This window comes from Panthera uncia, chromosome C2 (genome assembly GCF_023721935.1).
Source record: "Panthera uncia isolate 11264 chromosome C2, Puncia_PCG_1.0, whole genome shotgun sequence".
Lineage (NCBI taxonomy): Eukaryota > Metazoa > Chordata > Mammalia > Carnivora > Felidae > Panthera > Panthera uncia.
Window position 1 is genome coordinate 111,468,971 of NC_064810.1, and position 16,871 is coordinate 111,485,841.

The 16,871-nt window shown below is 39.9% G+C and overlaps 1 pseudogene; it reads left to right on the forward strand.

Annotated features, from left to right (window-relative positions):
• Positions 1 to 966, forward strand: part of LOC125921631 (protein SET-like) — a 75,189-nt pseudogene extending 74,223 nt beyond the window's left edge.
• Positions 967 to 16,871: the final 15,905 nt, after the last annotated feature.

The following is a 16,871-nucleotide window of genomic DNA, read 5'->3' on the forward strand; positions in this document are numbered from 1 at the left end:
TAATCAAAGCTTCTTCCAGACACGCGTCTGCTCTTGTTTCCTGGACTTTTGTCACAGTAGGCCCCCCGACACCGGTCTTCGCTCCCACCTCAAAGAAAAAAAACCTTTTTTGAGGCGTCAACTCCTCAGCACTTTCTGAAGGGAGAAAAAGAACAGCAAGAAACAACTGAACATATTGATGAAGCACAAAATGAAATAGACTTAACGAACAAGCCAGTGAGGAGATTTTGAAAGTAGGACAGAAATATAACAAACTCCACCAACCGTCCTTTAAGCAGAGGTCCAGTTGATGCCCCAAATCCCAAAGTTTTAGTTAAAATATTTGTCAACCACGCACAAGTGTCTGCACTGTTTGGGGAGGAGGATGAAGAGGTGCTGCATTTTTCGACAAGAGTTGAAGTGACAGAATTTGAGGGTATTAAATCAGGTTACAAAATAGATTTTTATTTTGATGAAAACCCTTACTTTGAAAAGAAAGTTCCATCCAAAGAATTTTGTCTGAATGAGAGTGGTAATTCATCTTCAAAGTCCACTGAAATCAAATGGAAATCTGGAAAGGATGTGACCACACGTTCAAGTCAAGTGCAGAATGAAGCCAGCAGGAAGAGACATCATGAGGAACCAGAGAGTTTCTTCACCTGGTTTCCTGACCATTCTGATGCAGGTGAAGATGAGTTAGGAGAGGTCATCAAAGATGATATTTGGCCAAATCCATCACAGTACTACTTGGTTCCCAACATGGATGATGAAGAAGGGGAAGGACAAGAAGAAGAAGATGATGATGATGATGAGGGGAAGAAGAACATGACTAATGGAACACTGATAGATTCGAACCTTTCTTTTTTTATTTTCTCCAGTCCCTGGGAGCAAGTTGCAGTCTTTTTTCCCTCCTCTTGTGCTCATTCACCCTGTTTGTTGAAGTCTCTTGTCTTTCCCTTTATACATGGTGCTCAACTTACTTGGTGACGGGGTGGAGCAGCGAAATACCTAGCACAGAATACAGTGGGAAAAAAAATCTCTACCCATTTCTGTTCCAAATTCATTTTTATCCCTTCCTGTCTTAGCAAAAACTTTATGAGCTCAATACTGCCGTGCTCTTTGGGGAAAAAAGAAAAACTCTTTGCTCCCTCAGCTCTGCTGGAAGCTGGAGAGTGATACACTCTTGTGTAGTAGTGCATAGAATTCTAGTTTTTTCCCTCCTTTCTCTATACTGGCTCAGAGATTACACTGTGTCTTTGTGGAAATATGGACAGTTAGCATTTACCAACACGTATCTGTCTACTTTCTCTTGTTTAAAAAAAAAAAAACAACTTTAGAAACTGAGGTTATAGAAGGTCAGCCAAGGGTGGGTTTCAGATGTTTGGATGGATTAAGTGGGCACTTTGACAACAAGGCTTCTTCTTTGACGTATTTAATTGTGATGTTTAATGGCGATCCTTGCAGTTCAAGATGACACTTTTAAAATAAAATTCTCTCCTTATGAGGACTTGAGCCCTGCCAGTCAATGGGAGAATCAGCAGAACCTGTAGGATCTTATTTGGAATTGAGATTTTCTATCATAATTTTGTTTCTGCTTACTTTAAAGTTTTCTTTTTGTTTCACAGGCAAGGAAAGACGATGCTCAGTTTTAAATGTTAAATGTTTACAAGTTGCTTCCTTGAAATAAAACTAAATGTGTACACACACACAAAATTAAAAAAATACATATCAATATTTCTAAAGTTTTTACAACGAACACGATTGCTTCCATAATAAGAAAATAATTTATTTTTAAAGTATGCATAAGGCTTTCTTCTGAATCTTCATTTACCCGCTTAAAAGTAGCAGAAAAAAATCCAAATAAAACAAAATAAAATAAAAAAGCTATTTTTACCCCAGGGCTGATGGCTATACTTCAGGTGAAAAGGCTGAATCTTGCAACTGACTTAGTTCAATGTACCTTAACCAAATAGGTGCTAAAGAAGAGAGAGATGGGGTGTGTGTGTGTGGGGGGGGGGGAGGGGGGGAGGGTGGGGGGGAGGACAATGTTGGGAATATATAGAGAAGGAGATGGGAGCAGAGAAAAGATGCCTCAGGTATACCCTCCTGCCCTTCTCAAAGCTCACAAATGATGGAAGCATGACTTTGGGGAAATAGTCTGGATTTGCAGATTAATATAATCGAAATGGTATACCTGAACTTTGAGGGTTGCCATGGTACATACTTATGAGCTAGGTTTCCTGATCTGGTGTAATAATTCAGAAATCAGCTACACACGTGATTGGGTGGTCCTTGCATCACTGACTGCCATGTAAGCAGGTAATATTCAGATCACACATGCTACCCAAGCAGCCTCTGCTTTGAAGGGGCCTTTTGAGAGGACACTGACTGCTTCCTACTGATGAGCCATTCATTTGTGACACCAACAAATGCAATGGGACCTGTGCTGAAGCTTTTACTGAGAGGCCAGAATTTAAAATGCTGTCAGGACTGAAAGGAATGCATAAACCATATCACCACAGAATTGCATTCATGAATGATTCAGGAGTTGGACTAAAAATTTTGAAATATTCTCAAGAGAATGAGAGCAAAACATTGAGAACTGGCGTTTTGTATTCCCCTTTTGTTAAGCAAGGATAAATAATATCCACTAGAGAGAATCTTCGCTTTTTGTAGGAATTCTCACAAATCAGGGATTTGCATCCCTGGGCATTATTAGGAAATACTTATGTTTGTAAATTTTTGTGACTCGAATGGCTCGTTGGGGTCTATTTTAGGGTTTGGGTCACACAACCATCAACTGGCCTCAGCGACTTAAACATCTTAACTCTAAAATATCTAAGACTTTGAAGCCAATCTCTGTATTTAAAAGAGGTCAAATTCCAGAATTGCAAAATTCAAGCTGTAATCTTTTGTTGTGCTCTTGATTTAGTGATTATTGTTAACCATGAATTAACAATTCCTAATAATAAATCAGAGGACAAATTCTCATTGTGGTGTGCCTCTCCAGTGTATGGCATACCCCTCAAACTGAGTCATTTTCAAGCTTGTGGTGAGTGCAAAAACTTGCTGTTTCTTGCCAGACCTTCTACTGTGTTATCAGTGTCAGGAACTGACACTTCCTTTATTTTGCTGTATGCTGAGAGCAAGGACTGAAACCGCCATCACTTTTCTCCAACCATTGCCCCGAACAACTCTACCAAAACAGTATAATTCCCAATGACTTATGTTCAAGGGTCACCTTGGTATAACAAGATTTTACCAAGTATAATAATACCATCCAATATTTTTAAAAGCTTTCAGTGTAACAGACACTGTCCTTCAATGTTTTACACATACTAATTCATTTCATGTTCACAACAGCCTGATTGTGTAATACAGTTACGGGTTGAACTGTGTTCTCTCCCAAAAAGACATGTGGGAGTCCTGAGCCCCAATCTTGCAAATGTGACCTTATTTGGAGATAGAGTCTTTACAAAGGTAATCAAGTTAAAGTAAAGTCATCAGGGTGAGTCCTAATCTCAAATGACTGATGTCCTTTGAAAAAGGGGAAATTTGGACCCAGAGACATACATGTATAGAGAGAAGACATAGGGAGAAGACAGTCATCACCTAAGGAGAGATGCTTAGAATAGACCTCTCCCTCGCAACCCTTAGGAGAAACCCACCCTGCTCACACCTTGATCTGAGACTTCCAGCCTCCAGAGCTATGAGATCACATAAGCCACCCAATTTGTGGTACTTTACTATAGCAGCCCTAGCAGACCAATACAATAGTACTATTGTTATTACCCCCATTTTACAGTTGAGGAAACCAAGAAGCAGAGAAGTTAAGTAAGTTGCCCAGGGTTGTATGGGTAGTAAATGGGATAGGAACCCAGTCTCCAGAGTCTGGCTCCAGAGTCTACTCCTCTAAATAGCTAAGATACTTGACATTTCTGCATTCAATTATTGCAGACAATGCCCTCAGTTCCACTGCTTCCTGACAACGTCTTGCCACAGAATGGAAGGCACAATTATGATGAACCATGGATTTAGGCACACACCAAGTGAAACAAAACAATAATAATATATGCAACAACAATCACAAAACACCAATACATACAACGAGTCCTTGTATTGAGCACATATTATGAGCTAGAAGTCATCCCAGGAACGGATCCTATGAAGAGGAAAATTTTCTGGTCTCCTTAGGAGATCACTAGTTAGAAGGGGAACATCCTCCTCCAGCTGGATGGAAAAGACCCCATACAGGATATAATCTTTGAGTTGGGCCTTGAGTTGGGAAGAATTTTGGCAGGTGGCCAGAAAGAGAAAAGTTTGTAAATTCAGTAAAACCTTGGATTGTGAGTAGCTTGTTCTGCGAGTGTGCCGCAAGATGAGCAAAAATTTCTAATAAATTTTAGCTCGATAAACAAGTGATGTCTTGCTATACGAGTAGTCTGTGACGCTGAACATCACATGATTGATCACAACTGGGCCAATGGTTCTTGAAATTCGCTTTGATGGGGCACCTGGGGGACTCAGTCTGTTAAGCATCCTACTTTGGCTCAGGTCATGATCTCGCAGTTTGTGGGTTCGAGCCCCACGTCGGGGTCTGTGCCGACAGCTCAAAGCCTGGAGCCTGCTTGGGATTCTGTGTCTCCTTCTCACTCTGCCCCTCCCCTGATCATGCTCTGTCTCTCTCTGTCTCTCAAAAATTAATAAATGTTAAAAAAAAAAAAAAGAAAAGAAAGAAATTCACTTTGATATACAAGTGTTTTAGATTACAAGCATGTTCCCAGAATGAATTATGCTTGCAAACCAAGGTTTTACTGCAGTTTCATTTTGATGAATGTAGTTAGACATGTAGCCATTATTAGGTCCAACTTTAAGAATATATGAATGAAAGAGAAACACTGGAGCTCCAGACAAATGCTTGGAAATATTACTTGTATCAAATGAGAGAATAGGTAATTTCCTGCTTTTCCAGCTATACTCCAAAAACCATTGGCTTAAAGTTTAATAAGGCTGCATAACAAATTGGGGCAAGTCTTGGAACATTAACTGGATTTTGCTGGGCCATTGAATCTGTACCTCAGGAGCCTGGGACTGACAGAGGAAGCTGACTGAAGTCTCAGGGTCAGGGTACATTATATCACAGAGGCAGAGGTGGGAAACTTGTAGTCCTTGGGATCCATCCGGATCTTGGTCATGTCTGACCTTTACAGTATTGGTTAACACCGAAAACGAGATGTTTTAACTTTCTGTCTTCTTTAAAAAAGAAAAACAAAACAAAAATACTTCCGTGTTTTGTTTTTTTTTTTTTAACATTCTGTCTTCTTAAAAAAATAAATAAATAAAGGATCTGACAATACTGGGCCTGCCTTCCTACTGGGGCTGCCTTTGTGTATTAGTGAGGATAAGCTATTCTATGCGGTGCTAACAGTAGCCCCAAGCATGTAATGAATCAACTTGGGAAAACTTTGTTTCTTACTCATGTCAAATTTTACATGTTAATGTAATTTAAGCTGCTCTTCTCCAAGTGGTAGCCCAGAAATCCAGTCTTTTTCTATCCTGTGGCCTTGCCATATTCACTGCTTGGCTCCTAAGACTTTCCAGGGCATCTTTTCCACTTCAAGTGAGGGAAAAGAAGGAGTACATTGTTGAGTGAGAAATTTTTTCGCGGGCCAGGCCTGGATGCAGCATTCATTCCTGCTGTCCACATTACACTGGCCAGACGTCAGTTGCCTGGCCCTAAATAATTATAAGAAAAGCTGAGAAATATAGTCTAGCAGAGAAAAAAGGACCTAGAACTTGGTAACCACATATATGCTCTCCAGTTCACCCTAGTTTCTGCCTAGCCTTCTTCATTAATTTGCTATCCACCCAGCATCTGTAGGCATTTGAGTTCACAAACTCTGATTTAGATATTTGGAGTTGTAGGGGAAATTACCCAAATCTGGAATTGGATCGATATTTGCAAATTGGTTGGCCACGATATTGCTTAATAATGGTGCTTTAAGAGACACCAAAGCACAATGGCTTAAATGAGATAGAAATGTATTACTCTCTCACTTAAAAGCCCAAGTTGATAAGTAATCCCAGGGTATAGGGCAACTTTAATCCATGAGGTCATTCAGGAACCTAGGCTCCTTCTATCTTTTTCTTCTGCCATCTCTTGAGGTGTTAACCTGGACCATGTGATTGCAGATGGTTCACCATCACCACCAATGGGAAGAAGCAAAGAAGAATTGGAGGGCATGACCAGGAAGTTAATCATATTCCTACCTTCCACTCACATTCCATTAACCAAAACATAGTCATATGGCCCACAAGGCCATAAGGAAGTCTGGGAAATGACCATTTTCTGGACCATCTGGACATCCATGTGCCCAGCTACAACCAGGGAAATTAAGTTATTAAGAGAAGCATAGGGGAGAAAATGATCAGTAGGCCACAGTCATTTACTATTTGTGAGCTTTGGAAAAATACTTCATCTCTGTGCCCCTTCATCGGCTTCTTTATCTGTAAGAAGGTAGTAATAGGACCTTCCTGTATAAGTTAGAAATGTGCTTAGCTATAAGTAACAGAAAATCTACCTACAGTGGATTACACAAATAGGATTTCAATATTCTTATGTAATAAGAGATTTGAAGGTAGTTTATTATTTGTCAGGTTGATGACGTCTGGGAAGATATTTCTGATTTCTCCTTTTTTGCCTTTCATTTATGGTCTCATAACAGTTGCTCAAAGGCAAGAGGAAGGAGAAAGAGGACAGCTCTATTTGCATCTTTCACTTTTCGCAGAGAAAGCAAAAATCTTCCTAATCTCCCAGGCATTCAGTGAATGACAAATACATATTATCTAAAAAAGAATTAATCTCTGAACCTCAGTTTCTCCATCCATTATACGGGATGCTAGTACCTATTTTGTGGGGTTGTGAGATTCAATGAAATAATACTGTTAATATGTTTAGAACACCGTTTGACATATGATAGAGGCTCAACAAAGGGAGGGAACTTTTATCTGAGACAGTAGAAAGAGTGCTGGCTTCGACAGTTCAGGTTTGAATCTAACTCCAACCTACAAGACTTTGATTGGGTCGTTTACCTACTTTGAATCTGTTTATTCTTCTTGAAAAATGGAGCTAATAATTACTTCTTTATATGGTTGTTGTGAAGATTAAGTGGAATTATGGATACTAAGCACTTGGTTTTGGGGAGGAATTCTTTCAAAGTTTAAGCAGGAGCCACTCTGAATTTCCCCAGGCTGAGGAGGACATAGCTGGAGATGTTGGGTGCACATTGCTGAGCTAGCTTCTCCCAGCACACTCGCAGAGGGTTTGGGCTGTGTAACCATGACGAGCAGAGGAGCAAAACCACCAATACAGAGGCATCTTGACAGAATCTTGCAAGCAAAGGGCCCAAGGCAGGGAGGCCAAGCATTCTTGTTAGGACAGGAGGATGTGCCAAGCGGATGTGGCCGAGGTCAGCTTCATGAATTACAAGGAGGCTGGAGGTCATGACTGGCTGTAAAACCTTCATTTTCTGGGGGCAAATTTGACAAAGTAGGAAGAGGAAGAAGATTCCTGGGAGGGGCTTGTTGAGGCAAGAGATATTGAGAGGGTAAGATTAAACTTAGTTCAGTATTTACCCAAACCAGTCTGCTACCCTTCCTTTCTTCTTCCCTAGCCTATTCTTTCCTTTTTCCTTTCCTTCTTCCTTTTCTTTCCTTTCTTCCTTTGTTCTTTATTGACCTATGATCTCTGTACCATAAGATTCACCCATAGAAGTGGGTGAATTCAATGGTTTTTAATATATTTGCAGAGTTGTGCGTGTAATCATTACTATCTAAATCCAGAACATTCTCGTCACTACAAAAAGAAAACCTGTACCTGTCAGCAGTCATTCTCCAATTCCCCTCCCCTTCGGCCTCTAGAAACCATTAATCTACTTTCTATCTCAATGGATTTGCTTACTCTGGACATCTTACATAAATGGAATTATACAATATGTAGACTTTTGTGACTGGCTTCTTTCACTTAGCATGTTTTCAAGTTTCACTTGTGTTGTACATGTATCAGTATCTCATTCCCTCTTTATGGTTGAATAATTTCCCTGTGAATAGATATACCACATTTTACTTATCCATTCATCAGTTGATGGACAGTTAGGCTTTTTCCACCTTTTTGCTATTATGAAACAGCATTGCTGTGAACATTTGCCCCTCTCTACCTTTTCTGAGTCCACTGACCATTTGCTTCTGGTTTCCTAGATTGGGTTATAGAGATTGTTGTTGTCTCTTGCAGGGATGAAGAATGGTGGGGCACCTGGGTGGCTCAGTCGGTTAAGCGTCTGACTCTTGATTTCAGCTCAGGTCATGATCTTGTGGTTCATGAATTCCAGCCCCGTGTGGGGATCTGTGCTGACAGCACAGAGCCTGTTTGGGATTTTCTATCCCTCTCTCTTTCTGCCCCTCCCCCACTCACCCTCTACCTCTCTCTCAAAATAAATAAAAAAACTTAAAAAAAAAGAATGGAGGCTCCTGCTCTAAGTGGAAAGTTGCTTTAAAAGGCAAGGTAGTTAATATAGTCAAATATTCAATAGTATTAAGTCTGCTCCATTTGACTTTGATAAAAACAAGGTTTATGAACAAGGTCAAGAATTCATCAGGTACCCTAGCAAGCCTTAGGCAGAAAGAATTTAGCATTTAGAGCTCTGGTTCCCAGCCTCTTGCTGAGTTCTATTCTAGGAGCATGGACTGGTAATTAAAGACCCCAAACTGCTGGAAGTAAGTGAGCAACATTTCATGGCTATCTCCATGGAACTAGATGGAACCGCTCCCTCCGCCAGTACCCAGGCACCAAGGTCCTGAAGAGGCTGCCTCAGGCCCCTGGGGGGAGAAAGAAAATGAGCTATTTTACTACCTGTGCTGTGTGTTTTTTAAGCACTAAATTCACTGCTGTCTCCTCCCCCAGAGTTCCCACTTTTCCTCCTCTACAAACATAAAATGAGGTAGGAGATCTTCTGACATTTGCCTTAAGTGCTCCTCACAAGGAATTATCTTCAGGCTAGCTCAGAGAACTAGGAAGGAGAAAAAATCCTCCCCTCTCTGCCTGGACAGAGTAGGGGAAAATGAAGCCACCTCCTTAGACTTCTGTCCAGGAGAACTCCTCAGGAAGAAACAATAACTCATGGCTCTGCTGTTTGTTCTTTGAAGTGGGAGAAGCTGGTATTTTTTGAAAAACCACCACCATTTCAAACAGCATTCTAATGACCCTCTGATGGGGAGATTTTAGAAAGAGTGGGTGGGGAGGATGGAAGCTGGTTTGCAAAGGGAGCACCAGTTGTCTGAATGATCTGCTCCTTTGAAATGTCTGGAATTTTCTTCTTCAAAGAACTACTAAGTGGAATCTGGCTTTCAGGTATTCTGAAAACTCCAGACTCTGAGCAACTTTCATAGCTTATGTGGAGGCCACTCATGTACTTATAAAAATAAAAATCTGTAAGATTTATCACATTCTATGTCTGCTCTGGGTAAATTCCCAGCCATGAAGGGCATGAGTCATGCTCTGTGGTAAAGGGAGTTGGCCGTATTTCTCACTTGTTGGTCAAAGATGAGGAATAAAGGTGGCAGGGATTACCTTAAAAGTCAGGGTAGGAAGTGGACACATGTATAGTTGCAGTTCAGGACCAAGAGATTTCTCGATGTGCTCTTGTATGATTTGGGATGAAAAATGTTTGTGGCAGAAAAAAAAAAAGAGAGAGAACAGGAAAAAATTGTTTCTTCTGGAGTGCTCTTGGATTAATGGGAGGTGGAGTGAAGAAAAAGGACAAATGGTATCAGAACATATCGTTATTCTAATGACTGATATTTTCTCTTTTTTTGATGTTTATTTATTTTTGAGAGAGAGACAGACCATGAGTGGGGGAGGACCAGAGAGAGAGGGAGACACAGAACCCGAAGAAGGCTCCAGGCTCTGAGCTGTTAGCACAGAGCCCAATGCGGGGCTGGAACCCATGAACTGTGAGATCATGACCTGAGCCGAAGTCAGACACTCAACCGACTGAGCCACCCAGGTGACCCTTTAATGACTGATATTCTGATGGAGACACAAATGGTTCAATCCCAAAACTAGCTCTAAAGTTATACATTTTCCTAGAACCAAGAATTTATTTTCAATCTACAATTTTTAAATCTTCCTGTCATTTTACACTCATATGTGTCCTTCAAATACCAACAGTTGACAATTAACTTCTCTTGTGGGGATAAAGGGATAGAAGGGGAGGGGAAAGAGGCCGTGGAGAAGCTGCAACCAATTTGTAATACTGGTGTGGTCCAGGAATCCAGAAATAAAAGGCATTCCTGGTCATCATTCAATTATAATTAATCCTTTTGAATTCTTAGAAGGATTAAGATAATTTACATGAAAATTTTTCTTCATCAAACTCACCTTGTTAATCTATTTGCTGGAGGGACTCCACAGTCTCACTGAAAGTTAATGAGTTCTTAGACTAAAAATTGGAGTGTGTGTAACATATTTGTAGCGTTTAGCAGGACTATGTGGGAGGTTAGAATGCTGTAAGTATACTGATTTTTTAAAAATAAAACCATTTACATGCCAAAATTGATATAAAAGCATTCCTCCACATTAATAAGAAAATAAACACAATATTCTGCAAGAGGTTGTGTAATTATTTGGTAAAGATTCACTGAGGAGAGAAACAGTAATGTATACATTGTTTCTTCCATTCAAATACAAGCCATCTTATTTTGCAAGTGAAATTTGGAATTAAAAAAAATTTTTTTTTCATGTTTATTTATTATTGAGAGACAGAGAGACACAGAGCGTGAGCAGGGGAGGGGCAGAGAGACAGGGAGACACAGAATCCAAAGCAAGCTCCAGGCTCTGAGCTGTCAGCACAGACCCCGATGCAGGACTTGAACCCACAAACTGCGAGATCATGACCTGAGCCGAAGTCAGTCGCCTAACCAACTGAGCCACCCAGGTGGCCCTGAAATTTGGAATATTAAATAAACTTATGGAACTGCCAATGTATACTTGAAAATAGTAAAAAAAAAAAAAAAGTTAAATTGTTTGTATATGTTCATTATAGTCAGTAACCATAATTTTAAAACCAAAGCAGGGCACATAGCCTATGACACAGTATTATACAATCATTCATTTCTCATGCATTGCCTGAATACCTACTGTGTGCCAGGTACTATACCAGTTTCTGGGTATAAAATGACAAACTAGAGAGTCATACAGGGTGATCATAGAGCAAAACATTTAAAATTGAAACTGCCTCAGAAAATATAGATGACTGGTTGTAATTAGACATCGTGACTCATTTGATATTACAAATTTTGCTACATGTTTTTGATGGACTTTACTGGTTAATTTTTTTCATGTGACAAAATGTCTGTATTTATACATGGGTTTCCACACATACAAAATAGTGCACGTATGTCGTAGTTTATGGCCTTTTGTTAATGTTAAGTCCCTAAAGCCTACAATTTAGCAATGGCTTACATTCCAGAAGTTTGTTTACAAGTCACTTGTTCAGTGGTTGGTTTCCAAAGCCAATCAGCAAAAACCTATTTAACCTAAAAAAGAGCTGAAACAAAACACCAGTCTTATAATTAAAACTAACCACTAAGTTTAACAATGTGTCTAAGGTTGAGGGCATTCAAAGTTCATTTTGTGGTTCGAGAAGCACATATTTCCTAGAAGCAGCATGGAGATGGGAGGGGGAACATTCCCGATTCCAAGATAATAAGGGGGTTATCACCTAAGTAGGAGCAGATCCAGGTTTTGTGGCCTGAACTTCAGACTTTAACACGTGTGGGGCCTTCTTCAGGAAGAATGCACCATTATGAATGCAAAATTAAACATGGGACCTTTGAAGGGACCTGTGAGAGAACCTCTGAAGTTTAAGCTTTATTAACATTCTAGTAAGTCTGTGTCTACACCTATGACAGGGTAGGTTAGGAGTCACAATTGATGGATGGGAGACTTGACAAAAGAAGTGAAGATTAGCGGGGAGTAGTTAAAGGGCAAGAGGGACAGACGCCAGGACCTTCACAAGGTCAATGTATGGGGGTGGGATTTTAATAGTTGGGATTGCTTGTTCCTGTGTCAGGGATGGTTCCTGTGTCAGGGACTATCCTGTGGATAGTCAGGGCGAAGGGCACATTGTTGGAGGGGCAGGGCCTTTGGGATAGCAGGATGGGGCCAGTGAAAGGTTGAGTGGGTGCGGTCCAAAGACCAAAGTGGAAGGATGGGGACAGAATCTACAGTTGAAGTGGGATGGGGTGCAGGGGTTCAGGCTAGCTCCATATTGCTATGGTTAGGGGGTAGAAGGACTGGGTCAGCTTCAGGGAAGGGGAGTGTGAGGGAGGAAGGGAGGTACATTCCCACCACTAGCAGATGGAGGAAAGAAGTGACAGGTGCAGGGGTGGTGAGGAAGGGTGGGGTCACACCAAGTCCAGAGGAGCAGTGATGTAAGGACCATGCATAAGTCAGAAGCCTCGAGTCAGGCACTGCCTGTAATTATGAAGGATTATAGTGCTCATACCAGGCCAGAATATGTTTGGAAAACTTATGCATTGAGAAAACCCAACCATTTCAGATGAATTAAAACTTAAATTAAAATCTGTTGTCAAACCTTCATGAACCTATAATTCATCTGTATCAGTTAGGCTTAAACTTTTCAGCAAGTACCCTTTGGTTATAAGAGGCCTATGACCTTTAGATAAAGGTCACGGGCTTGGTCAAGAACAATTATCTTTCTGGAGGAACATGTGAAATGGGATTTTGATTTCTAGCACTAGAACAGCTTGAACCAAAGCCAGTTGAGAAACGTAAAGTCTCTATTTGAGCCTCACACAGTCATTTCCCCTTAAAATCTATCAGAGAAAGGCCATGTGGTCTGACTTTTTCACAGCTTAGCCAGAGCCTCACGTGGCCCCAGGCCACTATCCTGAAGAGTCTGACCAGAGGGGTTTCCACATTTAATGTCCTAAGTGCTCTGTCTGGTTCTGAAAAGAATGCAAAGGCAATTATTCCTAAGTATGTATCTACAAATAGCATCCTTCAAAAAGCCATCTGCATCATTGGGCAATGATAAAGAGTGGTAGTTATGAAATATTAGGGGTGGAGCACAAAAAAACCAACCAAATGCTCAGTGTGTTTGGAACTCTGCGATCTGAAACTAAGATCGTACATTATATGAAAGAGTCCTGAGGTGTCTTTCTTATTCATGGGCAAGGATATTTCAAAGCAAGAAATAGAAAATGTATACTTGTGAAGTGTATGGGTCAGGCTCTCTGACCAGAAAAGCAGAGTCATTCCAGCCTTTTCCAACAGAGGAAATTTGATACAAAGAATTGGTTACCTAGGAAATGGAAGACCAGAGAAGGCAAACATGGAATCCAGAAAGAAATTCCAGAGATTAGCAACAATAGGAAGCTCCTCCCACCCTAGAACTGGGTGGAACAGAGAGGAAGTGGCATCATCAGAGCCCAGAAACCAGAGTCACCCAGAGGGAATTAGAATCTTAGTGCAGGCTTCCCAGTTGGAGCTGAGACCACATAACTGGTGCTGGAATACCACAGAAAATAGAGAAAAAAAAAAAAAAAAAAAAGAAACCCACAAAAAACAAACAAAAAACCCTGGTAGCTGTTTTTTTTTTTTTTTTTTTTTTTGTTGTTGTTGTTGTTTTTCTCCCTACGCTTCTTTTAAGTGCCCATGCCTGCCATTGGCTAAATCTAGGTGGAAACCAGAGATCAAAGGAGTCTGGGAAATGTAGTTCCATGTAACCAAAGCAGAGTACTAGATTCAGGTGAGAGCAAAGATGTGGACTGCCCATCCCCAAACATTAAATTTTGAATAATGCAGAATGTTACCAAACCACCTTGGAATTAGTCACCCCTTATATGATCAACCCCACATTATTTCCATAAGGTGACTAGAATATGTTACGGTATCACCACTGAAATTCCTGAATTTTAATTATTTTTAATATAAAAATTATTTGTGAATAGGTAATAGAGGCACACAAAACAAAATTCAGAAAGTCACGTAAAGATAAGTAGTGAAAATGCCCCCACTCCTCACCACCCCTGGCCCCCTGGGTCTGACCAGTGTTTTTGTGTATCCTTCTATATATCTATATCCATATTGATATCTTTACATCCATCTTTTTCTATAAATGAAAGATATATATTCCCACCCCCTTTTCTTCCTAAATGGGAGCATATTATATGCACTGTTCTACTGACCTACACTTTAGAACCAACTGGGACTTACCAATTTAATACCTAAGATGTTTCTTCTCTTTGGAAATGCAATGGGTGTGCCCATTTGGTCAGACATATGCCTAGATGATGAAGGACTATAAATCATAAGGCTTGCAGACATTCAACATTCAACTAGTCATGCAAAGAATTCTCCAAGGCAGTAATTCAGCAGAAGTTTTTTCAAGTCTGTCAGAGTGATTCAAGGGTTTGGAATGACTCATGGGAGCTTGGGTTAAATAATCTTGGCTTAATCATATCACTTGGAGCAAAGGTAAGTCAAAGATTTAAATCCTGGTGGCTGAGTATCTCATCTGGACACCGGCAGAGTGATTCTTTGCTTAGCCACAGTGTCAGGGTCAGAAAAAAAAAGTCCCAAATGCCTCATATTGTGCACCTTGATAATGTCCATGTGGGTTCAAGAGTCTGTATATACATATATATTTATGTACATGTATATACACACATACAAATGCATACATATATTTATATTACACATACACACTGAAAGGAAGCAAATTTAAAAATTTCCCACATCTCTGGAGCACGGATACCTTTCTAAGTTTAGAAATGATAGAAGTGACAAAGAGAAAAACAAATTGAGGGGTGCCTGTGTGGCTCAGTTGGTTGAGCTCTTGACTTCGGCTCAGATCATGATCTCACAGGTTTGTGAGTTTGAGCCCGAAGTCGGGGTCTGCACGCTGACAGTGTGGAGCCTGCTTAAGATTCTCACTCTCTCCCTCTTTGTACCTCTCCCCAGCTCTCTCTCTTTCTCTAAAATTAAAAACAAACAAACACAAATTGAGTTCATTATAAGAAGATGAATATGTTCTGCACATAAAAATGCAAGAACACAAAAAATACAATACACTTAGAAAATACTTTTAAAAAAGTATGACAGACGACGAGATGATATCTTAAGTATTAGGCACATTCACATGAGGCCATATAGTGTGATGAGAGCAAAAGCCTCAGCTCTGAAGTTAGACTTCCTATTATGTGAACACATCTGGATCTCAGTTTCTTTATCTGTAAAATGGTGGCAACAGTAATACTTAAGGAGTTTTGTAAAGTTAATATGTTATATGTCTGTATCATACTTAGAACAATGCTGCTTGATAAACACTCAGTAAGAGTTAGCTATTACTAATAATAAAAATATTGCTAGACAAATTTATGGAAAAAGGACCTTAATAGTCAATTTACCAACTGCAAGTAATAAATTAATAAAAGAGAAATTTTCAGGGGTGCCTGGGTGGCTCAGTTGGTTAAGCATCCGACTCTTGATTTCAGCTCAGGTCATGATTTCATGGGTTTGTGAGTTTGAGCCCCATATCAGGGTCCACACACAGACAGTCCAGAGTCTGTTGGGGATTCTCTTTCTCTCCTTCTGTCCCTCCTGTGCATGGTCTCTCTCTCTCTCTCTCCCTCTCTCTCAAAATAAATAAATAAACTTAAAAGAGAAAATTTCAAATTTGTAACTCATTGGAGAAGTATATTGTTCTCCTTTTCGTAAAATAGTTTTAAAAACTAATATTCAGTGCTAACGAGGATGGACTAAAACCACTTTTTATGGCAACAACATTAGAACTATTCTTTTTTTTTAAACTATTTTTCTGAAAAGAAATTGCAATGCATATTAAGAACCATAAAATGTTTACATTCTTGATAATTTTAACTTTGATAATTGATAATTGATCATTGATAATCTTGATAATTGATAATTTTACTACTTAGAATTTTCCTTAAAAACATCATCCAAAGAGATAACGTTTTATAAGCTTATTTTTTCTGCATTATTTATGAGAACTGTAAGGTGGTTTCAATTTTTTGCTATTGGACACATTGCTGCTGTCCTTGTACTCTTCATGGTTATGTGCGAGTATATCCTTAGGATCGATTCCTAGAATGAAATTTCTGGCTCAAAGATTTGCACATTCAAATTCCTGATAGTCACTTCCCAAACCATAGTGTGAGAAGACTTTATCAATTTACAGTTTTATGGAAAACATTTTAAAGGAAGTAGTCAAAAACAGAAGTTCCAGGAAACCAACAACACAATCAGATGCACCTATACCCAATTGATCTTCACCTTAATCATCTTCATTGATCAGAGGTAGGTTATTTAATTTTGGTTTTACTCTTTCAGATATTCTCACGAATTTGGCTAACTCATGATTCCACCTTATTCCCACCCTCTCTTTATTTTGCGAATACTTGTGATTATTATCTGGTCAGGATGCCCATTTCTGGGCTTGGTCCTAGAAATGTGTATGAACTGGCCAGAGCACACTACAGATCAATAGCTTTAGAAGTTAAGCTAATTTTTATACCCTGTTCCTGGGCATGGTTGTGCAGCTTCCCTGGGCAGATAGGCACTGACATCTAGTGCGCTCCGGTCACCAAAGAACCTGTGCCCTCAGTGCAAGCAGGGGAGGGCAGAATTCTCCCAGAGGAAATGCCTCCTTTTCAAGTTCCTGCAAAGAGGGCTTATGGGGTCTCAGCTGCCCTGATTATTCACAATTAAACATTTCTCTATTTAACTGATTCTTCAGCTCTTTGTTTAACTGACTATATTGACAGAGCTCATCATATGAAAGGGATGATGA